The 25552-nt window shown below is 31.7% G+C and overlaps 1 protein-coding gene and 2 long non-coding RNA genes across 5 annotated transcripts in view; all 3 read right to left on the bottom strand.

The window, feature by feature from the left end:
- Positions 1-25552, bottom strand: part of LOC123266848 (synaptotagmin-7-like) — a 286342-nt gene that overhangs the window by 52170 nt on the left and 208620 nt on the right. The window lies entirely within an intron of this gene.
- Positions 6743-24255, bottom strand: LOC123266853. The gene is made up of 3 exons (XR_006509876.1): positions 24245-24255; positions 17010-17014; positions 6743-6881 (listed from the first exon to the last, which is right to left on the bottom strand). It is a non-coding gene; the product is annotated as an uncharacterized LOC123266853 (long non-coding RNA).
- Positions 18836-19299, bottom strand: LOC123266858. Its single transcript, XR_006509882.1, has 2 exons — positions 19083-19299; positions 18836-18946 (listed from the first exon to the last, which is right to left on the bottom strand). It is a non-coding gene; the product is annotated as an uncharacterized LOC123266858 (long non-coding RNA).

The following is a 25552-nucleotide window of genomic DNA, read 5'->3' as shown; positions in this document are numbered from 1 at the left end:
TCTGCTCTTTTTCTCTCGATGGACCGCAACTCTGTAAGCACTTCAGTGGCAAAGGTGCTCGTGGCGTTCCAGACAGCTTCTGATGACAGCATTTCTTCTACTATTGTCTCCGGTTGAATTCTCTTTTTTAGAATCTTCTCTAATTCATCGCGCTGTTGGTTAAAACGAGGACATGCAAAGATCACGTGCTCCACGTCTTCAGCGACACCTGGGCAGGATGGGCACTCCGGAGAATCGTCGTGCTTAAAGCGGTGAAGATAGGCTCGGAAGCAGCCGTGTCCTGACAACATCTGCGTAAGGTAGTAGTTAACCTCTCCATGACTCCGGTTCAGCCAGTCGTCGATCCTCGGTATAAGACGATACGTCCATCTTCCTTTTTCTGCAGCGTCCCACTGGAGCTGCCATCGGTCGAAGCTGTTTTGCCGTTCTTCAGTTCTGAGCTCTTCAGCGCTTAGTGTAGTTGACCTTTTACGATGATAAAGGTTCCGTCTTTCCTCAGCGAGGACTCTGAGAGGCAGAGTTCCGGAAATAACGCACACTGCTTCCTCGGATATTGTGCGGAAGGCGCTGGCGACTCTTAAGGCACACCGTCGGTATACTGGTCCAGCCTTCCTCCATGATTCTTGCATCTCGAGAGCGTTGGTCCAAATAGATATACCATATGTAAGCACCGATGTGACTACAGATGATAACAGTACCCTTCTGCTCTGCTTTGGCCCTCCGATGTTCGGCATCAGTCGTGCTAGACTTGTTCCCACTGCTGACGCCTTGGCACTGACGTGTTCTACCTGCTGCTTAAAGTTGAGTCGGGCATCAAGCATCACTCCTAAATATCGAATATAAGGTTGTGATGTGATTTCTTGTTCGGCGACTTTCAGCTTAATTGTCTCTACCACTTTCCTGCTGGTAATAAGCACTGCCTCAGTTTTGTGTTGCGCCAGTTGCAGGTTCACTGCGTCCATCCACCGGTTAACGCGCTCGAAAGTGAGATCGAACACATGGTTTATCTCGTCAAGATGTTTGGCAACGATCACTACGGCTACGTCGTCTGCATATGCTACGAGTTTGACGTTTCTTGGCAGAGTTAGTCTTAATAGGCCGTCATACATAATATTCCACAGGAGCGGGCCTAGAACTGAACCTTGTGGTACACTTCCAGAAATAGCATACTCCCTTGGACCGTTCTTCGTGTCATACTTCAGGACCCTGTTTTCAAAGTAGCTTGCTACGATCTTAAGAAGGTATTCTGGTACATTCTTCTCTTGGAGGGCCTGCATGATGCATTCCCAATTGGCGGAGTTGAAGGCATTTCTGATGTCTAGGGTCGCCACCAGGCAATACTTCTTCGTTCCACCCTTCCATGTGTGTGTGTGTGTGTGTGTGTGTGTGTGTGTGTGTGTGTGTGTGTGTGTGTGTGTGTGTGTGTGTGTGTGTGTGTGTGTGTGTGTGTGTGTGTGTGTGTGTGTGTGTGTGTGTGTGTGTGTGTGTGTGTGTGTGTGTGTGTGTGTGTGTGTGTGTGTAAGTATGTAAACTTTTTATAACTTTTGAACGGTTGAACCGATTTCATCGCGGTTCGTGTCATTCGAAAGAGCTTCGTCAAACTTAGATTTCCTGTCAATTTGAATTGATTCGGATCGATAGATTTTGAGAAATTTGGAGAAATCTAAAAAAACATAGGAAACAAAAATTTTTCAGAAGTGGTTTTTTTGGGATAACTCTTAAACGGCTTTACCGATCAATTCCAAAAACTAATCAGCTCTTAACATAAAAAAACCACGTCGATCGCTGCCAGTCCGGTCAAAATCGGTTGATTCGTTCGTGAGTTATCGTTGACGAAAGAAAACCAAAAAGTGTTTTTTCGGACCTCCTCCGAAATTTTTTGTTCTATCAATTTAAACTTGTAAATTATTTTTGGAGCTTAAAAAACTGCGTAGAATGCTGCCAACCGCGTGAAAATCGGTTGATTCATTCAAAAGTTATTGCGGGTTGAAAATTCAAAAAATAGTGTTCTATGAAATTTCTATCAGACTTTTGAGCTGAAAGAGCTCAAAAGCATAGAAGAGGTATCTTTTTGAGCTCGGAGAGCTCAACACAACACACAGATTGTATTTTGAAACTCAAAGAGCTCAAAAAGCGGCCAGATATTTACAGAATTAGCGGGAAGTTGCAGAGATGGCCTTTAGGGTGAAGTGTTTTCTTAACTTTTTTCATTAAAAATTACTTTAATTATTCTAGATGAAAATAAAAATTCATTCATGGCCGCCCAGTGTCTCTAACTGATTCTCGCTACTCATTTTTTAGTTCAAAATTGCCTCAATTATTTCAAATAAAAATTAAAAACTCAGTCATAGCCACCTAGAGCCCCTGACTGACGGACACTTCTAATTTTTTATTTAAAAATTATTTTGATTCATTTGAATGAAAATAAAAATTCATTCATGGCCGTTTAGTGCCTCTTACTTACTATCACTACTGATTTTTTAATTAAAAATTACTTTAATCGTTCTAAATGAGAATAAAAATTTATTCATAGCTATCCAGTGCTTTTGACTGAACGTTGTAACTTATTTTTCATTTTTAAATTACTTTAATTATTTTGAATAAAAATAAAAATTTATTCATAGCTGCCCAGTGCCTGTAACTGACCCTGATCACTAATTTTTTTATTTAATTTAATTAAATCAATCAAAATGAAAAAAAAAAATTATTTGTAGCGGCCCAGTGTTCCTAACTAACCCTCGCTACTGATTTTTTTTTATTAATAATTACTTTAATTATTCTAAATAAAAATGAAAATTCACTTATGGCCGCCAAGTACCTCTAACTAATCCTCGCTAGTAATTTTTTAATTCAAAATTGCTTCAATTATTACAAATAAAAATCAAAAACTCAGTCATAGCCGCCTGGAGCCCCTGACTGACCATCACTCCTTATTTTTTATTGAGAAATTATTTTAATTCATTTAAATAAAAGTAAAAATTCATTCATAGCTGGTTAGTGCCTTTAACTTACTATTACTACTGTTTTTTAATTGAAAATTACTTTAATCGTTCTGAATGAAAATAAAAATTTATTCATAGCTGCCCAGTTTTTCTAACTAACCCTCGCTACCGATTTTAGTAGATTTCATAAAAATCTAACTATTGTAGCCGTTCTCATGCCGCAACTTCTGAAAAATTTTGCTATATTCCGACCTAACTCGACGATCTGAGTCAGAAAATACATATAGTTTAAAAGTTTATGTATATATATATATATATATATATATATATATATATATATATATATATATATATATATATACACGATACAACGCGGCTTGTCAGCACGATAACGTCTACAATTCTCAAGAGATCCTAATGAAACTTAACATACTCATTTTATGGACGATTACGAAGGTTGAGTTCAAATTTGAGCTGAATCGGTCAATTAGTTTAGAAATTACAGCATTTCAAAATTTTGAAAAATTGAAAATTTTATATTTTTAGTCCTTCTCCCATAAATAACTTTTGAACGCGCCGAGATGTTTGATTTCGGTAAAGTGCATCTTAAAGCTGAGAAAATAAGCTTTAATTTATATGTTTACATTTATATCTAGACCAAATAACATCTATTCTGGAATTAAATTTCAATGAAATTTTACTCTTGCAGTCGTTCCGTCACGGTTGATAGTTGTTATTCAATATTAGATAGAATTATTATTAGTAATTGTAGTAAGAAGTTGAATCGCTATGGATGTAAATGGTTTATAGTATTTGAACATTAGTTACAAGTGTCTTAAATTAAATCCACTGTTTGACAACTGTCAAGAATTGAGACAGTATACTGATAGATTTCAGGTCTTGTTGTCAACTCAGTCATTACATAGTTTTCCACATTACCCATGAGGTACTATGAAGTAAGATGCGTTCCCTTATTTTTTAGCGTGGCGGATCCCCAGTAGGCCTTTACCACTTAGAGAGGCGGGAAGGGAGCAAAAATATTACTCCCCAGTGAACACATGACTTCAATATGACGTCATTTATAAGTCATAGGAATGTCACAATATTTTACGTAAATATGACGTAAAATTGACCTGTCTTGTGATCCAATTATGATGTAAAAATATATGATATATTTTTGACATCATACTGATGTAAGTTTATTACTTCTCTATGATGTAACGGAAATGACTTAAATATTACGTACAACTGACATAATATATAAACTACAATATTACGTAACATTAATGCCATCATTGTATGTCATAACGACGTAAGTTTAACATCATACATTTACATCAGTGACAAGTTACGGTTGTACGTAATCTTGACGTAAGTTTAACATCATGCGTTTACATCAGTGACAAGTCACGGCTGTACGTAATCTTGACGTAAGTTTAACATCATGCGTTTACATCAGTGACAAGTCACGGCTGTACGTAATCTTGACGTAAGTTTAACATCATGCGTTTACATCAGTGACAAGTCACGGCTGTACGTAATCTTGACGTAAGTTTAACATCATGCGTTTACATCAGTAACAAGTCACGGTTGTACGTAATCTTGACGTAAGATTAATATCATGTGTTTACATCAGTGACAAGTCACGGTCTTACGTAATACCGATACCATCTGTGAGTCATTATTCAACATCAATAATTTGTCATAATTGTACATAATACTGACGTAATTTGAAAGTCATTTTCTAAATCAGTGACAAACGATTATTTTCCATAATATTGATAAAATTTGGGGGATGTATTTTTTTAATATTATCGATTGATCAAAATTTATCAAATATAAAACTTCTTTAACAAGATGTCTAATTTACAATTAATCGCTAAATATTAGTGAAAATTGGTTTAAAATTTAGTAAGAATCAGGAAGAGGTAAACAGCTGATTTAAGCTGGTACCTTGTAAATTTAAGTCCGCTCTTAATAACAAAAATTTATAATTTATAATATTAATGAATATATCTAACATATTAGCAAATAACATACAAAATATTTTTCATTTACGTTTTAAGAAAAAACATACAAATTAAATACATGTGGGATATAAACTTTTTGTATCTTTGCTTGTATGTTTCCATACACTGCAGAAAAAATCTTGACTCAAAGGTAAATTTCTTTGGACCAAGAATATATTAGAGATGACTGAAAATTTCGTGAATGAAGTCAAAATTTCTTGACACTAAAACACTTCTTGCTCCAATATAACTTCGGCCTCCGTCAAAATTTTCTTGGTGCAAGAAATACTTTTTTTTCGTTGCATATGTTTCTCACTTATATTTTTTCCATGAATTTAGGTACTTTTATCCATTGTAAAAATATTTTCGACTTCATTCGGTATAAATGATTTGGTGTGAAACTGATAACAAAATACCGAGTTCAATTTATGTGGCATGAACTCTAAATTTTTAAACCGTCAAGCGAGTAAACATATAATTTCTTATGATTTCGCGTCAAGAAATTAAATGTCAGTCATTTAAATATTGCACTATTACTTGAAAAATAATTTTCTGACATTAGTGCTGCTACTTATGAAACATTGTATTTGAAGTAATTCAAACAGTTCCATGATTGTTATTGACGAGACTAATAATATTTTACACAGTAAAAAATTTTGCGTCATTGCGTCAAAAACTTTAGTGTTAAAAATTTTTGTGTTAAATATTTAACTTTTTTAAGTGTAAATTTAACATTTATTGTGTTAAATCAACACCAAACACCGCTAAATATTTAACATAAAAATTTTTAACACAAAATTTTTTGACACAATGACGCAAAATTTTTTTACTGTGTACATTAAGTTTCATAATGTTGTTAGTATGTTAAATTAAAGAAATTCAAATTTCAAAAAAAATTGAAATTAAGAAGAAATATAGATTAAAAAAATGGTATACTTATAAAAGTTGAAATTAAAAAAAAAAAATCTAAATTTTGTAAATTGAAATTTTGAAGAAGAAAAATCCAAATGAAAAATACTAAATTTTCGGAAAAAATTAAATAAAAAAAAAATTCGAGTCTTGAAAAATCCATAAGTATTAAAAAATATTCAAATGACACGGATACATCGTTTACTCTGAAAAAATTTCACTTTGTGAAAGTTCTCTGTATCCGCTTTTAGACGAAAATTTTTGAAAGTGTAAGATTCAATCAATTCTTATGAAAATTTATAAATTGTCTATTAATTACCACAAGTTTCACTAGAGAGCCTTTTATAAGAGTTTTTATAAAGTTTTATAGAACTTTATAAAATTTCATGAGTTTAATGAAATTTTATGAAACTGTATAAATTATTAGACTTGAATTTTATACAATTCCAGCTCTTAAAATCCATTTAATCTCAGAAAAAATTATAAAATAAGCATTTTTCGTCATGTAAGGCTTATCACGTAAGTTATTTACTTCGTGACATGAACCGTTACTTGGACAAGTGAGCAGCGTTCCAGACTCCGACACGTGAGGACCCAAGTTCGAGCCCAACATATTTCAGGATTTTTTCATCAAGTATCAACATATAACTAGTGTTTCAAACTGTAATAAGTCCACAACACTATAATTAATTCCAAAATTGCCATCTTTTTAATTTTGAGAAATTTTTTTTTAAATATTTTTTCTGAGGTACAATTCTTACATCACTTACATCACTTTTACGTCATAATGACATCATTATCATGATATAGACATCACAGGTATGTCATATTGACGTCATAAATGTCATTGAGACATAATACTGACGTCATGACCACGTCATATTTTTACGTCAGAATCTTACATCAAGAAGTGTGAAATAATGAGTCACATATGACTCATTCGTGACTTGTATCTTACGTAAATCCTGACATATCCCAATGTCATTTTGACGTCACATTGACGTAAACGTGTTTACTGGGTCTATATGCATTTTAAAGGTTAAAAATTAACTATGGTCAATTCGACATCTTATTAACCCTTCGTTGGTCGCGCTATGAGCGATTCCCCGCTTTTTTTTTTCAATTCGTTATAAAAAAAAAAAATAATTTTTTCCAGCCTTAAAAAATTTAGCTATTCCTTCTTCAATTCATTTAGCATGCACCTAAACAGTTTTTAAAGTTGTCGGTATTTTTATTAATTAGATATTAAATAATAAATGTCGTAAGAACATGGAATCGCGGCGATTCCCCGTAAGCGCGACCAAACCCGACCATGAAATTTTATTTGCAGCATTGCCAATTATATGAAACTTGAATAAATAAAAACAATATGGCCGTCATCAGCTGTTATAGTTGTTATGCGCATGTCCCATAAAGTTATTTATTTAATTTATTTGTGCAATGTTATTGTAAGTAATTTTAATATAAAAATAAAAATATAAATAAATAAATATAAATATAAATATAAATATAAATAAATAAATATCATTACGTGGATTGGATCACAAGAATAATAATATTACTACTGTGACTACAAAAGTATTTAATACTTTACTCATCAAAGCATTAAACCGGTACGTATTTTTTTCTCTGATAAAATATTTGAATATAACGTTTATGATTAAAATTAAAGTCACGATACTACATTACAATTAAATATTAAATAATTTAATTAAAATTGATTTAGCAGATATTTGATAATTTTAAGAATTCTTTTAATAAATAAATTGAGTCAAAAAATTGACATGTAGAAATTTTTAATAAATAAAAAAAGCAATTTCATACCAACTCAAATTTTACCGCGCTTACTTAAAAGTATACTTGGCAACACTGTAAGAAAATTAACATTGCGGCGATTCCCTAACCACGCGACCAATGAAGGCGGGCAGTGAAGCGCGACCAACGAAGGGTTAAACTATCTATCAAAAAAAAAAAAAAAAATGATTTTGCTCCACCTCACCCGTCCCTTATTTTCATATCTTTTCTATTTTTTTTTCTATTCTTTCAATTATTTTTTTTTTCTTTTTTTTTTTTTTTCAATTAATTATTCCTTTTAAGTTTATAATTTTCAATTCAATTATCAACATTATAATTTAAACAGTTTTTTTACTGTCAAAAATTTTTATTTCATCAAATATTTCTTTTACCTTTTTTAGAATTTGGTAAGACTTAAATTTCCAACACATCATTTTCTTCATTACCAGTTCTCACTTCAATCTCTCCTACTGTACATATTTTTTCGTAAAAACTTAAATTCATTGTTACTTGATGAATGACAAAAATTTTAATTTCATAAAATCTCTCTTCGTCATTTAAAATAATTTCAGCAAATGATCGAAATAAACAATTTCCATCATCTTTGACGTTATCAAGAAAAAAATTATTTAAAATAATGTCTGGAAATCTTTTCTGAATTATCCTTTTTTTCCTAGGCCAGATTTTTTGATCAACATTTTTCGAATGAATTTCAAATTTATTTATTATATTATCATAAATTTCTGAAATAACATTCTGCTTATCTTGTATAACATTGATAATTTCGCTTAAAGATTTGCAACAATAAATTTGATTTGCAATTAGTTGCGCCCTTTGTGTAATAGAGTCAACAACATTCTTAGTTATTTCTTGATTATTAAAATTATCATCTATAATTAGAGTAGAATCAACCTCTAAGTTAGAAACATTAGAATTCTTTTGTTGATCATCTGTATTGTTTTGATGTCTGCTGTAACTAACACTAACATTTGAGTGAATATTATTCGAATCAACGTTTATTTCAACTATACGAACATCTTGCCATGTTTCTCTATTAAACGTCGGTGATTCAGCTTTCCTATGAGCTGCTATAAAATGCTAATTAATAAGTAATAAGTATTGAAAATAACGAAATTTGAATTTTTTTCAATACTTCTAAATAATTTTAATACTTTTCCATCCTTCCTCTTATGGAGAATTAACATTGGCAATTGTTTTGAATACTTTTTTTTAATCAGGGATACATTCATCAATATATTATTGTTATTATAATTACAATTAATTTAATTTAACCGATAGCGTCTACAACTCTTAAGATATCTTATTTAAACTAAGCAAGTATAAAACAAGATTAAAAAGTAAGTAAGACTACAACAAACATGCTTATGCAATCAGAACTCAATAGAGTTCGCTAAGTAGTCAGAATATCGGAAGATAAAGACGACTCATTTACAAAAAGTGAAAATTTTTTTTGAGTTGAATACCTTAGCATTTATCTTATTATGCAATTCGTTTTTATTTATTTTTTATATTTCAATACGAAACCTACTTCCATTTCGGATGCCGAATGGCCTTTTTTCTTATTCAAAACTCCTTAAATTATTCTAAATAAAAATAAAAATTCATTCATGGCCGCCCAGTACCTAACTTATCCTCACTAGTTATTTTTTAATTCAAAATTGCCTCAATGATCCCAAATTAAAATCAAAAACTCAGTCATAGCCGCCTGGAGACCCTGACTGACCGTCACTCCTTATTTTTTATTTAAAAACTATTTTAATTCATTTAAATAAAAGTAAAAATTCATTCATGGCTGCTTAGTGCCTTTAACTTACTATTACTATTGATTTGTAATTGAAAATTACTTTAATCGTTCTAAATGAAAATAAAAATTTATTCATGGCCGCCCAGTTTTTCTAACTAATCATCGTTACCGATTTTTAGTAGATTTTATAAAAATCTAACTATTGCAGCCGTCCTCATGGCGCAACTTTGAAAAAATTTAGTCGTTTTCTGACTCAGTTTGTCGAGCTGAGTCAGAAAATGTATATAGTTCAAAAGTTTATGTATGTATGTATTTATATATATACGATATAACGCGACTTGTCAGCACGATAGCGTTTTCAATTTATAACCGATTCTTCTCAAACTCAACATGCTTTATCTATCGATCAAGACTAGGTTAAGTTCGAAGATGAGCTTAATCGGGCGAGTAATTTGGAAATGACAGGATTTTGAAATTTTGCAAATCGTAAAAATTGATGTTTTTAGATTTAGATTTAGATTTTTGTTTATTTAATGCCAAGGCACAGGCCAAATGGCAATTTTAATTACATAGTAAATACAGTTTTTACAAGAAAGCAATTTCTGTGAGTACATAATATAATATAATATAATATTGCACAATAATTAATTCAACTTATTTATATATAAATATATAAACAAGGTAATAAGAAAATCATATTAAACTTGGAACTTAAAGTATAATAACAATAATTTTAAAATATAGGATTTTAATGTCATCAGATCAGATGATAACTCAGCATAATAATTTTACGAATAGCAATTTCTTCATCCTTACTTTAATTTTTGATTTTCAATGAATTAATTTAAATTTGTTATTTATTAGAATTTGTTGATCATCTGTATTGTTTTGATGTCTGCTGTAACTAACACTAACATTTGAGTGAATATTATTCGAATCAACGTTTATTTCAACTATACGAACATCTTGCTATGTTTCTCTATCAAACGTCGGTGATTCAGCTTTCCTATGAGCTGCTATAAAATGCTAATTAATAAGTAATAAGTATTGAAAATAACGAATAATTATCAAGATTTAATAAATAATTAAATAATTCTTTTTTGAAGACTTGTAAGCTACTCGAATTTACAATTTTGCGTGGCAGTTCTTCCCAAAGCTTTATTACAGTTACCAAAAAAGATTTCTCCAAGTAGCTTGTAGTAAAAAGAGGTAGATTGAAGAAGGTGTGCTTTTTTGCAGCCAATCGATTTGAACGTCGAACATCAGCTTCCTCAACGAATAAATCGCGCAAGTACTCCGGTTTTCCATTCTCGAGTAATTTGTATAAGTAGCAAATCGCATAATACAATCTACGATATTTGATTGTAAGCCACCCTAGCTCTTTGCGGTGAGGACTAATATGCTCACCTTTTTTGATATTGAAAATAAATCTGATGGAAGAATTTACTGCTCGCTGAAGTTTTAGATCATTTTCAGCAGTAGAGTCAATGAGCACAATAGAGCAGTAATCAATGAGTGGTAGGATGGTAGCAGTAACTAGGAGCTTTCTTATCTCAGTAGAATAGATGTTTTTCCGGACCTTGAGACTATGGAGTGCGAAATTTACTTTTCTGGTTGTCTGTAAAATGTGGCTATTCCAGGATAAGTTTTGATCAATAATAAGTCCCAAACACTTTGTAGAATTTACGTAGGGGATTACTGTATTATCAACTAGAATAGGAGGGACCTCCAGGGACTGAAGTTGTTTCAATTTGCCATTTGATCTCAAGATCATCGCTGTAGTCTTAGTCAAGTTAATCATTAAGCCGTGAGACCGAGCCCAGTCTGTAACAGCTTGTGAGTCAGCAGTAACTTGCTGAACTGCGTCATGAAGCTGGTAAGCAAGACAATGATGGTAGATGTACATGTCGTCAGCAAATAGACCATATTTGCAAAAGATTATCCACCTGGCCACAGAGTTGATGACAATTAAAAACAATATTGGCCCAAGTACAGAGCCTTGAGGAACACCCGACGAGGTTTTTAGTAACTCAATTGGAATTCCATGCTCATTTAGAATGGATTGAGAACGGTTTGATAGATAGGAGAAGAACCAACTTATTACTTCTGATGAGAATCCCAACTCATGCAAAGAGATTAAAATAACTTTGGGATCCACGTAGTCAAAGGCTTTACTCACAAATCAGGCTTTACTCACTTTGTCAGATCAAATAGCACTAGAATGGTAAGTTGATTTTTGTCCATTGCTGCTCTGACGTCGTCAGTAAGTTTTAGCAATGCTGATTGCGTACTACGATGCTTCCGAAATCCCGATTGAAACCTATCAAGCAAAAGATTATCTTCTAAGTAAGTTACCAGCTGGTTTGCAACTATTCTCTCAAAAACTTTCGCTAAGTGAGACAGGTTTGCAATTGGTCTTGTATCAGATGGTGATCTGGGTAAGGCTATCTTGTTCATTGGTATAATATAAATCGTTTTCCAAATCTCAGGAAGATGCCAGTGTCAAGAGATCTGTTGAAAAGGGCTGTAAGAAACAGTGATATCTGAGGATGATCTTTAGCCACCGCAAATCTAAACCATCCGGGCTATTTCCTTTAGATTTCGACAGAGTTAGTACAAGAGCCTTTGTGACATCAACGATGTCAATCTTCTGCCACTGAAATGAACAGTCCACTTGGCGTTGAAAAATGGTTGGTAAACTATCTAAGAACTTAATATTTGCAGCTGGATGCTTCCTGACTATACTTGCATAGTACTCATTTAATTCCAGTGCATCAAAGAAATTTAGGGGTGACGAAGTATTTGATTTGGTGAGTCCTAGATGTTTAAGTTTACTCAAAACAGAAGAACCCCTGAGGCAAGTTGGATAGAGTAGTCTTCAAGTACGATTCTCGCGTTCGGGCTAATTCAGTCTTAAGAAGTTTGCGTTGGATTTTATACAGCGAAAGTAAGGTTGGATCACGGTTTCTTTTTGAGCTCGTTTGTAAAGTTCATCACGTTCTTGCATTTATTTTTAGTTCTTTAGTGAACCAAGGATTACTGCATCGAGAGATTGTTCTTTGTGAGGATTGGTGCATGTAGGTCCAGAGAAGAAAGTTAATATTTGATTTAAAGATCGATAAAAGTTCATTTGGGTCTGAGTTTTCCAATATAACATTATCAATCTTTAGAGAGTTGAACAAACAATCTGACAGTGAATTATGATCACAGCTTTTTTAAGTTTCTGAAAGTCACTTTCTTACTCATCTGTTGCGGTTGCTCTACTTTATATTGACATAGCAAATAATCATAGCCATCAACGAACGGGGGAGTCAGATTTTGTAAAAAGACTAACATACTTGTACTGTCAATCAAGATGACGTCGAGCCAAGAATCACAGCCACTTTTATGGAATGTAGGGCCATAAGGCACGCAGTATACAGAGGACTCAATTATGAACTCTCTCAAGTGATTTGTAATATAAGAGCTCTCAAGAAGGTTGCAGTTCAAGTCCCCTGCTATGATGATATTATTGAAGCTAGGCGCAAGCTTAGAGTATATATCGAAAAACTCAGTAAGAAACATTCCTTTTAGGTCGTCTATAAATACATGATAGCAAGAGGTGAGAACCAGTTTGTAGAGTTACATCGACTATCAGAAATTCAGGCTGGTTTAAATGGTCAGACGTTGAAATGTGCAATAATTTAACTTTTAAGAGAATTATTTATTAAACAAGCTACTCCACCACCTCTGATATAGCGTTTATTGTCAGCATGTCTTAAAGTTCGGTCTCTACGAACAACTGTGTATCCATTTAGTGAGAAAATGTGATTGTCGAGTGTTGGTTTTAACCAGGTTTCTGTTAAAATGATTATATCAGGATGAGTTTCATGCACTAAGTTTAAAAAATTGAGCTAAGTTTAAAAAATGACCCACAAGACAATTTTATATTTAAGCTTAATACATTTAAGGGTGAAGATATTTTGCTTGAAGATGTTTTTTATTGAGGTGTTTTGGCGTCATTCTAGTTTAGAAAGATCATTAACAGAATTAATACTAAGTTTATCTGAATTATCATCTTTTTTTGCAAAAATCTGACCACTTCGAGCCCAGACATACTTGAACTCCAACGCTTTGGCCTTTTCCTTGGTCCTCAATAGCAGTTTGTAAGTTTCTGGATGTAGAAATTCATTAATGTAGATACTCCCTCTGTAGTTGTTGTCAATAACCTCCGAGAAAATATCTTTAACTAAAAGATGCCTCGTTTTGCGCTTGGTGTCTACTATGAAGTCTCTTACTTGGGACGATTTCAGTGAAACAAGAAACGAGTGCGTAGTAGGTGTTTGTTGATTTCCAGGATTGATTGTATTTCGCTTCGTCTTGCTCTCAAATTTTCTAGTGGCCAGGACATCACTTGCTAAATTAGGTAGACTTAAATAGTTAAGTACAGCAGTTGAAATACCAGATGGAGACAATTTATCAACGACAGGGTCTGGGATGCCTGAAATAACTAACTTAGCTGTGTTTTGAGTCGCTGATAAGATGGTAGATGAACTGGAGCATGCCTCAGGATTAGACTTTCTAAGATCAGATAGCTTATTATAAATTGATTGTTTGTCAGCTGCCACCTGAGTTTTAAGTTCAGTGAATTCTCTATCAATCTTAGAGATGGCATCAGCATTTCCCTGTACATTCATTGTAATTTTATTTAGCTTTTCGGCAGTATTGGACTGTTCAATTTTCAATTCCTCAAATTGAGTATTTAATTCTTCAAACTTCTTCTTCATAGATTGTTCGGATGTCAAAAGTTGTTCCATCAGAGCCGTCATTTTGTCATCCAAGGATTTTTCTGACCAGCCAAAAGGTAAGAGCGACATTGCAGACGAAGTTGAGGGTGACGAGAACACTGAGTCGTGACCAGGAGTCAAAGGAAGATTTGGCGTTATAGGAGACCGATGAGATTTTAAAGTGTTCTCGGAATTTGATGCAGTAGGCATCGAGGAGACGTCGAGGAGCAAGCCGATCTGAAGCTCAAAGTGGACGATGTACTAGTTTTAGTTGATCGCAATGAGTTTACTCGACTTCTTGACCCTGAAGTAGCAGAGTCCAAAGATAGTAGAAGATGGTTCAATTTACTTCTACAACAATGCGATAATGATTTGTTTTTAATATAATCTTTAGCACAACTAGGATGGTAGTGTTGACCGCATTTATCACAGATCACAGCAGACTTCACAGGTTGTCTACACCGAGAACAAATGTCAAGGCCTAGAGGCATACCACGTAAAAGAGAAAGAGAAAATATTGTTTTTAAACTCAAATCAGAGTTCGCGGTTGTAGATAAACCCACACAAAATGATGTTCGTTACTATTGTAATAGATGATAACAAGATGATGCTAGATTACCATAAGAGCTAGTATCAAATTGATGGTAACTTGATGCTTCAAATTGATGCTAGCATCAAAGTGATGGTAACTGAGCTAATAAAACACTACCGCACTAATATTGAACATAACCTCCTTGGAGAATTTAAGTCTTTCAATTGTATTTTATGAGCAATCTACAGAAGCAATCGATGAGATTATTTATTCAGCCTGTAGATTGCAATTTTTAGCGTGCAATAAATCTGTAACAGAGAAAATGCCCGGAGGCAAAAGAAGCAGAAAAATATCTAAAGGCGGAATGAAAAATTTAGTGTGTTTATGTACTTACCTGATAAAACAGATTTTTACTACTTCAACTTGATATAATTACTGATCGAGACAAGATATCAAAATTCAGTAAAATGCATCATAAAGCTCTTTTAATAAGCTTTAATTTCCACTACTCAGAAGTGGTAATAGCCTCAATATTACTCCTTTTAGAATTCGTTTAATGAAACAGTTTTACTGTTGCAGCCGTTTTAGAATTATTGTCTGCATCATAGCTTAATCATGATGTAAATTCAATAATTACGATAATGATTAGTCTTTTGTGTAATGTTTTCAGGTAATTCGTCAGTAAATATGTCACAAATTAGTTCTATATATTGTTTTCTTCAATTAAAATTTTATCCGGTTTCAAACATCTGATTGATTTGCAAATTGTTGTTCCTAAGCAGTTATTTAAAATTTGGTCATTTATAATTCAAATTTTATAATCTTTGCAATTCTTTAAGAAACTTTTTCTTCAAAAGTTAATTTTTTTTCCAAAATTTGTTCTAAATAGTTTTAAAATTATTATTGAATTTTGTTTTTAATTCATAAATTAAGTTATACATTAATAGTGTTATTATATTATTTTATTAAAAATCAATTTTCTTTATTTGAAAAATCTACTTCCATTTCGGCTGCCGAATGGCCTTTTTTTATTCAAAATTCCTTAAATTATTCCAAATAAAAATAAAAATTCATTCATGGCCGCCCAGTACCTCTAACTGATCTTCGCTACTCATTTTTTAGTTTAAAATTGTCTCAATTATTCCAAATGAAAATTAAAAACTCAGTCATAGTCACCGAAAGCCCCTAACTGACCGTCACTCCTTATTTTTTATTTAGAAATTATTTTAATTCATTTAAATAAAAATAAAAAATCATTCAAGGCCGCTCATTGCTTCTAACTTACTATCACCACTGATTTTTTAATTAAAAATTACTTTAATCGTTCTAAATGATAATAAAAATTTATTCATGACTACCCAGTGCCTTTGACTGAACGTTGTTACTTATTTTTTATTTTTAAATTACTTTAATTATTTTGAATAAAAATACAATTTTATCCATAGCCGCCCAGTGCCTGTAACTAACCCTGATCACCAATTTTTTTATTTAATTTAATTTAATCAATCTAAATAAAAAAAAAATTTTATTTGTAGTGGCCCAGTTTTTCTAACTAACCCTCGCTACTGATTTTTTTTATTGAAAATTACTTAAATTATTCTAAATAAAAATGAAAATTCATTTATGGCCGCCTAGTACCTCTAACTAATCCTCGCTAGTAATTTTTTGATTCAAAATTGCTTCAATTATTACAAATAAAAATCAAAAACTCAGTCATAGCCGCCTGAAGCCCCTGACTGACCATCGCTACTTATTTTTTATTTTAAAATTATTTTAATTAATTTAAACAAAAATAAAAATTCAATCATAGTCGCCCAGTGCCTCCAACTGACCCTCGCTACTTATTTTTTGTCTGAAAATTACTGTCATTATCTTAAATAATAATACAAATTCTGCCATTGCCGCCTAGTGCTTCTAATCGACCCGCCATACTTATTTTTTAATTAAAAATTCGTTTAACTACTTCAAATTAAAAAAAAATTCAGTCACCGCCGCCAAGTGCCTTTCTACTAATTTTTTAATCAAAAATTACTCCAATTTCTTCTCATAAATAAAAAAATCCAGTAACTTCTGCCCTGTGCCTCTGCCTGAGCCCTGCTACTGAGCTTTTCATTCAAAATTACTTCAATTATTTCAATTCAAAATCAAAATTTTGTCATAGCCGATTTAATTTAGTAAAATCTTCTGTTTCTCCCTTTGAATTCGTCAAATCTTGTGCCAGTAATAAAAAAAATATAAATATCCTAACTCACATTCATGCGTGCATTGTTACCGATACACTCACACTAGTACACGATCTCACACATCCACCTAGCATCACGTACGTCCGCCGTCCGCGGTCGCTCCGTCCCCACTCTCGGTCTACTGCTCGAGAAGCCGGCAGTAGCTCTGGCATCTCACTCTCGCGTCTCTTACTGCTTTTTCACTTACTTTTTATTCTTCTGTCGCGCGCTCCTGATTGGTCACTTTCATTAATTAATAATTAATTATCTATGCGTCTGATTGAAAAATGGCTCAGGACTTTTCGTCTGAGAATATTTTTCTCTTTCGATCCCAACAATGGGGTGCGCGACTTCTAGGACACCCTGTATATATATATATATATATATATATATATATATATATATATATATATATATATATATATATATATATAGAAAAATAAATTGCTGTGCATTAGTCTCGCTAAAACTCAAAAACGGCTGGACCGATTTTCAAAATTTTTTTTTTGTTATGTTATAGTTCATTGCTATAGTTCAGGGATGGTTTAGAAACATAAAAAATTTTGGAAAACCCGAAAGTTCAGCTAAAAAAATAAAAAATTGTTAATTTTGTATCGGAATCGCTATTGTTACGCTTGAGCCTCAAGGTTGCAAGAGAGTACCAAAATTGTTCAATATGTAGGAAGATACGTACAAGTACACTGCAGAGTTATACTATCTTCTTCTTCTATATATATAAAAATGAATTGCTGTGCGTTAGTCTGGCTATAACTCAAAATCTTCTGTATATATGAACAAAAAAAAATTTCATAAATTCAGTGTTCATTTTTTGGAATCTTGATTTTCAGGCGATAATGAGAAGCGAGTTTCATTTAATAACTTGACAAAATTCTAACCGCACTTCATGCAGCCAGTATTTATTCTTTATCGAAGTAGACTAGAGTTCAAAGATTTATTATCGCTGATCAAAAGGTGTAATAAAATATATTGTAGGTGATACGAAGTTCACCGGGTCAGCTAGTATATATATATATCTATCTAAATAAAAATAAAATGCCGCATGTATGTCCACGCATCACTTGAGAACGGCTGGACCGATTGGGCTAATTTTTTTTTTGTTGTCTTCAGAATTTTCAGGAGAAGGTTTGTATGTCATAATAATTTTCAAAAAATCCTCCCCCAAACGTAATTGCGGGGGCGTTAACAATGAATAATTCCCGTTTTTAAACTATGGATCCTATAGACCCCAAATTTGGTAGGAATCTTCTGTAAGGGATATAGAAATAATCTATGGACGAATTTCACGATAGCTCACTCCACAGGGGGTTGCGGGGCAGATATTAACAATGAAAATTTTTAATTTTCAAATTATAGATCCCACAGACGGCAAATTTAGTTGGAGTCTTCCATATGTGGTGCGGAAATGTTTTAAGAACGGATTTTACAGCAACCCACCCTAATAAAGATTGCGGGGGTGGGTGTTAGAATGTTAAATTTCTATCTCCAAACTGTAACTTTCTACAGACTCTAAATTTGGTAGAAATCTTCGTGTATAGTTTTAAGTTCAGCTAAGAATGGATTTTATCAAATTCTAACCCCAAAAAGGATTGCGGGGACGTCAGCAATGAAAAACTATCATTTCCAAACAATAGTTTCTATAGACTCGAAGTTTTGTAAGAATCTTTTATTTATAATGTAGAAATCATCTCGAATAGGATCTTATGAAATTCCTCCCTCACATAAGAGTGCGGGGGTATTAATTGTCAAAAAATTCATATTCTTCAAATATCAGTTCCTACAAATATAAAATTTGATAAAATCTCAAGAGAAACAGGAAATTTTGGAAGTTCAGGGAAGTTTAAACGGTGAAAAACATAAATAATAAACAACAGAAAATACTAAAAACGACAATTTAGTTTTCCAATACACAATGTTCTGAGCTGAGTAATGAGGTCCGATCTCTTTGGGTCCGTTCCTAGCTGTGAAGTGAGGTCCGATCTTTTTGGTCTGTTTTGTTTTCAGAAATAAAAAAAAGTGTCAGTTAGTTGTTAAAAGAAATAAATTAATTTCAAGCCAATGAATGAAATCTATCATCAGATTGTCAGTGCGCAAGAAATTTTTTATTGTTATTGTTTCAAAATACCAAGGAGAAGACGACCTGACGACTGTTCGTGAGTCGGGAAACCACCATCTTTATATATTTACGCACTGCAAGAAAAGATAAAAAATGTAGTCCATCGGAAAGCTTTAAAATTAATTAAGTGTATAAATATGTTGCATTTAATGTAAATAAAAATTTTGTATCAAGTTTTGACTATACTTTTCACAAATATATGTAGATGATACGAAGTTCACCGGGTCGTCTAGTATATATATTAGGGTGTTTCGAAAAAAAAAAAAAATTTTTTTTTTTTAATGGTGTTGAAAAGTTGAAAGTACATTTAAAAACAAAAATTTTGGCGCCTATTAGAGCCCTTAATATTAATATTAAGGTTTGCCTCAATTCATTTGTAATTTTTCTATTTAAATAACACGAGAAAACTTTTTTTTTATTTTTGAATTTTAATTACTTCGGAATGGCTTGTTTACGCAATATCCCAGAAAGAGGTCTTATAGGAAATTTCACGCTCTACAAAAAACATCAAAAGGTCAAAGTTCTTCAGATCAACCGTTTCAAAGATATTTGCAATCAAAAATAACACCAATCAAAAATTTCAAATATTTTCCAATAAAATTGCAAAAAAAAAATCATACTTTATATTGATATTGTTTTTTTTTGTAAAACCAATTGAATTCTGTTAATTTGAGATTAAAATTTTTTTTTTTTGCTTATTTACTCCATACGTAAGTCACAAAAAGTACAAATACATAAATATAAAGGTTAAAATTACCAAATACTAATAAATTCTATTATACAATCAATTCTTTATAACAAAAAACAATATTTAACAACAATTCATTCAAAATTTTTTCTAACTTGAAAATATTACAGTTTTATAAAATTATTTTTATTGCAATTAGGATATCGTTTTCTGTGCTCTGTCACTACTTGCAATAAATACTGAAGCTGTTCTTCATTTTTCGTTAAGCATCGATTATACTGCTCTATCAACGCCACACCGCGTTCTGCTACATCATTTACAACTTGAAGTTTCTCAAAATACTCAAAGTTTCTTTTGTAATTTAGATTCTGAGGCCACAAAGTTACATCCTCATCAATGAAATCATACGACAAATCAAACGATTTAAACAGATTTATCGATCTTATAGATACAAATTGACTAAGATCTTTATTTAATAATGACTCTAAATTTTTCTTATCGATTATAAAACGACTCGTTGTAGTTTCATTGGTTTCACAGATTTTTAAAGCATGAACTATTCTTTTTTTTGTTTCAACTGAAACAGTTTCGTCAAAGAGAGATAAAACAGACAACTCGTTATTTAAATACCACAAGTGATCGGCTAATTTTTCTGAGTATGCCCGTGAAATAGTATTATTAAATTTTTTATATGAAATTAATTCTTTAATTAAAGTTCAATCATTATTAGGTGCTGCTATAGCGCACGGTGCAGTATACCAAGCTTTTAAATAGAATATAATGATAAATAAACTACGTTCTCGTAATCCAGCTATTTCTGATTTAGTAAGATGAAATTCATTTCTAAATACAAAAATTTTTAAACTATATATTGCTTTAGCCATCCACCTTGCATGATGGACGGCTCCAGGACGCTTAAATGTAATATTTGTGGTAGTAGCACTCAAAAATATCGATGATAATTGCAAGAGTTCACGGTAATTGTCACGACAATGATCCATCTACAAAAAAAGTTCAAACTCAAAATAAAATTAATTACATTGCAACCTCAAAGTAAAGAACATTAATTATTTATATAAATATTATCAACTGATTTGAAGTAAAAGTTACAAAATATTTTACAAATGCAATTATAATCGTTAATGATGATTAAGAGTGTAATAATCATGTGAAATTGATTTCCAATATTTTTATTTACAACGGGGTTAATTATTAAGTGTAAAATGGATGATTATACGGAACTTCATAAATTTTCATGTTTTACTTTAACATCAGTTGATAATTCTTTAGCGCTGGATTAAAAAATTTTACTTCTATTTGATTATTAACGAATTTCAAAATTTCATCTTTGATTGGTGTTATAACTTCCGAAATTTCTTGGTCATAAATACCAGCCGTAAAGTTTGATTGATCAATTTCATCCCACTTCTTTTTAAATCTCTGATAAATTGGAACGTTTGGGCCAGATGAAGCAGGCCAGTATATTTCAAATGCACTTCGAAGAACAATTTCAAAAATATGGTGTCGACATGGCAAGTATAACAGTTGTTGATTCAGAGCCTTTTCTACTAATACACACGCACCATTTCTGATTCCTGTAAAAATAAAATAAGAATTTAGCATTTAACATTACTATAACCAAACGCTTTATATATTAATAATTAATAAGTAATTTACCCGTATTTGACGCTGTAGTATCAGAACACAATGCTTTGATGTTATCAGTATTAATATTCCATTGTTTTACTGTTGTAATAATAGCTGAAGCTTGATTTTGTCCAGTTCCAGATTCTAGTTTGGGGACTCCTAACAGTTGAAATTTACCTGATGATGATAAAATAATAGGAAACCGGTCAACTTGTTCTATACCTGTAATTTCTGACAACAGTTTTCCATCAAAATGTAGCACATAATTATCAGTTTCCAAATTAGTTTTCAGATTTAACGTCGCTTCTTTGCGAAATTTTTCCCGTGCTCGGTGAATAGTCAAATGACTGAAGTTTACGCTTGCACAATCAATATTTAGGCTAGATAATAAAGTAGCAAAAATGTAAGTCGCCGACCTACTACTCACATTAGTTCTATCCAAAGCCGCAGCAAGTTCTGGTATCCTTAGATCAATTTTAGGAACTTGTTGTTTTGGAATTTCATCTTCATAATCAGAGATTATACGAGAAGTATTACTTTCCAAAGATTTCTGGGATAACTTAGATGTTTGACTTGATATTTCATGATTAACAACATTATCAGTCTCAACTGTACAAGAATAGTCAACATTGTCATTACCGAACTCTCTGACATCAAATGTACCACTATCATTATTGTTATTATAATTGATATCAATGTTCTCTTCATTATTGTTATCACTATTACTGTAGTTATTATTTTCATCGCTTACATCAACATCTATACCTTCAACATCTTCTGGAATTGGTTGAGAATTATATGAAATAAAACCACGTCGACTGGAAGATTTTTGTCCCAAATAAAATAATCTTTTTTCTTTATCCAGTAAATTTAGCACATCAGCATGAGTTATATCAAATAGTTTATTTAATTCGTCCCGAATAAGGGATTCATTTTTTTTTTTTTTGAGATTTTGACTTTTTTCTCTTACAGTTATTTTGTAAATTTCTCCATCGATTGTGATTTGAGGTTAGTTTTAAAAAAGCAGATCTTTTCTCTCTTGTCGAGATTTGTGCCATACACCAAATTTCGAAAACTTTGTCGACAGTGGTTGATATGCTTTCTTTCACTGAAAAATTTTTCGTTTTGAGATAATAAAATGAAAGTGACATAACCTCTTTCAATGAAGGTAATTTTTTCCATCAAATTCACTTAATACATTACCAATCAAGTACACTGTTTTCACCATTGTGATCATAAAATTTATAACTTATATATTTTAATTATAAGCAAATTAAATTAATAATATAACGAATTTAAATAACAATCAGTATCAATAAAGAAAGACAATGACGAGAAGATATAACAAAGCATTGAAAGCAGAGCAACAAAGAGAAATTGGTACTGAACGACCAAGCTTACCAACACAGAGCTTACTAACTACATTACTCAAATCAAACGAATATACTACTTTTATCGACGGGGCTGAATAAAGCTCATTCAATATTTTTTAAATGAAAAAAAATTAATCAAATTTTATAGTTGATTGAATTGATTTAATATATTTATAATTTTTTTAACATTTTTAATAAAATACAATGATGAGTGTTTGTTTAGTTAGTGTGATCAGGAACTTTACATTTTCATCTTACAAAAATTTATAAACTTTATGAAATATAAAATTAATTTGTTATAAAAGAGACCCAAAAATCATTTATTTGATATTTGTAACCTTTAGATTTACGTATTTGTACTTTTTGTGAGTTACGTATGGAGTAAATAAGCAAAAAAAAAAAAATTAAAATCTCAGATTAACAGAATTCAATTGATTTTACAAAAAAAAAACAATATCAATATAAAGTATGATTTTTTTTTGCAATTTTATTGGAAAATATTTGAAATTTTTGATTGGTGTTATTTTTGATTGCAAATATCTTTGAAACGGTTGATCTGAGGAACTTTGACCTTTAAACGTTTTTTGTAGAGCGTAAAATTTCCTATAAGACCTCTCTCTGGGATATTGCGTAAACAAGCCATTCCGAAGAAATTAAAATTGAAACGTAAAAAAAAAAATTTTCTCGTGTTATTTAAATAGAAAAATAACAAATTAATTGAGGCAAACCTTAATATTAATATTGAGGGCTCTAATAGGCGCCAAAATTTTTGTTTTTAAATGTACTTTCAACTTTTCAACACCATTAAAAAAAAAATTTTTTTTTTTTTTTTTTTGAAACACCCTAATATTTATATATATGTCGGAGAGGCAAGAACGTTTGTTGGAAATTCAGCATTTTGTGATTTACTCATTTTTATCATTACAATTAATTAATATTTCCAATTACAATGTAACAGGGAAAATCGAACTTCCCGGGGTCATTATTGACCACTTAATTAACGCACGGTAGGTCAGGACTTTCCCTTAGCTTTCGATTTTTGACAAGTAGTTTTGACTTGTCACCGGGCGTGCTAATCGAAAGTCCCCACTACAGTCCCCGTAAAATAAAGCGGGGCATAACAATAGGAAAGTTTGAGAGCCGGAGTTGGAGGGTTATAAAAGAGCCGACAGGAGGGACATCGAGGCTTTTTCCCTTCTGGAAGCCAGTGGCCTTTTACCCTTGTGAATCAGTGACCTTGTTGAGATCAGTTTAAGTCAATAGAGTGCAAATTTGGACGTCGAGAATAAAGAGCAACTGCAGCGGAAGTTATCGGGGCATTTTTGGAATTGGACAACCCTGCCGCACCCTGGTTCAAGACGACAAGACGCCAAGCAGCTAAGCCCGCCAAGTTGGATCGGAGTATCAGTCGTCGTTGAATAAAACAATAATTGAGTCTCCAGGTATTTTCGATTATTGTAGACCAGATTTGATTATTGTTTAATTAAGAGGCTGAAATAATTCAATTTAATTTCTCAAGCGGTCATTTTTATATTAGCGAATTCGTACTTTAGTTTTTATTGTCAAGGTCAAGTAGTTAGTTTTGTCGCTGAACTTTTATATTGAAAATTAAATTTAATTGATTAATTGTTAATTTATTGGCAGAGAATTTATTAGTAATTTATTATAGGCCTGTTGGCTATAATAAATTAATTTTAGTTAAGAATTTTCAAGACAAAGTTTGAATAAGAAATGAAAATGCGTAATTAAGTTAGTGAAGGTCATTCTATAATGTTCTACGGTTGTAAATTTTGTTGAGACGTTTTAGAATTTCAGAGTTGGATTTAAGAAATTGTGTTAAATTAAATTTAGGCCGGTGGGCTAAATTTAATTAATTTAGTTAATTTAGCGAATGTATTTATTGAGAAATTTAGTGAATTTAGAAAATGATTACCGAACTTGTTAAGAAAATTATGTAGTGAACTTTGTTAAAGATTATTTAGTGGAGATCAAGAAATGAAATAAATCAGTGGGTTTAGTAGAATAAATTGATTGATAACTTTAGTAGAAAATTTGGTTAAGTAAGTTGGAAATGAATTTAGTTAAGAAGATGTATTAATGAATTTAATGAATTAAAATCGAAGGTCGGAATTTTGTGTTAAGTAATTGTTAGGCGTAATTTTGGTAATTTTGGAAAATGCAAAGTTTTGAGATTCAGTTTTATTGGTAATTAAGATCTATGAATAAAGTAGAGAACTCTATAGAATGAAGTTAGCGTCGGTGGACGATTTTATATGGAAGTTAGGTAATTATGGTATTATATGGTATTCCGTCAGGTAGACGAGGTTGTTTATGTGAAATTAGTTCAGATAATTGAATAATTAAGAAGTTTTTATTGGGTAAAATATGTTGTTTGTTATTCCGTCAGTTGGACGAGGGTTTAAGAAATTAAGAATCTAGATGCGTAATGGTCTATGATTAAATTAGGAAATTAAAGATAGATGCGTAATGGTCTAAAATTGAGTTAAGAAATTAAGAAGATAGATGCGTAATGGTCTAAAAGTGAGTTGAGAAATTAAGAAGATAGATGCGTAATGGTCTAAAATTGAGTTAAGAAATTAAGAAGATAGATGCGTAATGATCTATGTTTAAAAGAATTTAATGATATTTAGTTGTAAGTTTTGGCAAGTGCCTGCGTAGGTGAGAGGTTCTCACAATTTAGTGATTGATAGGTTAATTTTAAGGGCAATATTTTAATAAATTTTGTTAGAATTAAATTGTTTATATTGAAT

The sequence above is a fragment of the Cotesia glomerata genome, linkage group LG6 (assembly GCF_020080835.1).
Source record: "Cotesia glomerata isolate CgM1 linkage group LG6, MPM_Cglom_v2.3, whole genome shotgun sequence".
Lineage (NCBI taxonomy): Eukaryota > Metazoa > Arthropoda > Insecta > Hymenoptera > Braconidae > Cotesia > Cotesia glomerata.
The sequence above is the reverse complement of the archived record's forward strand: the minus strand, read 5'-3'. Positions and strand labels throughout refer to the sequence as shown.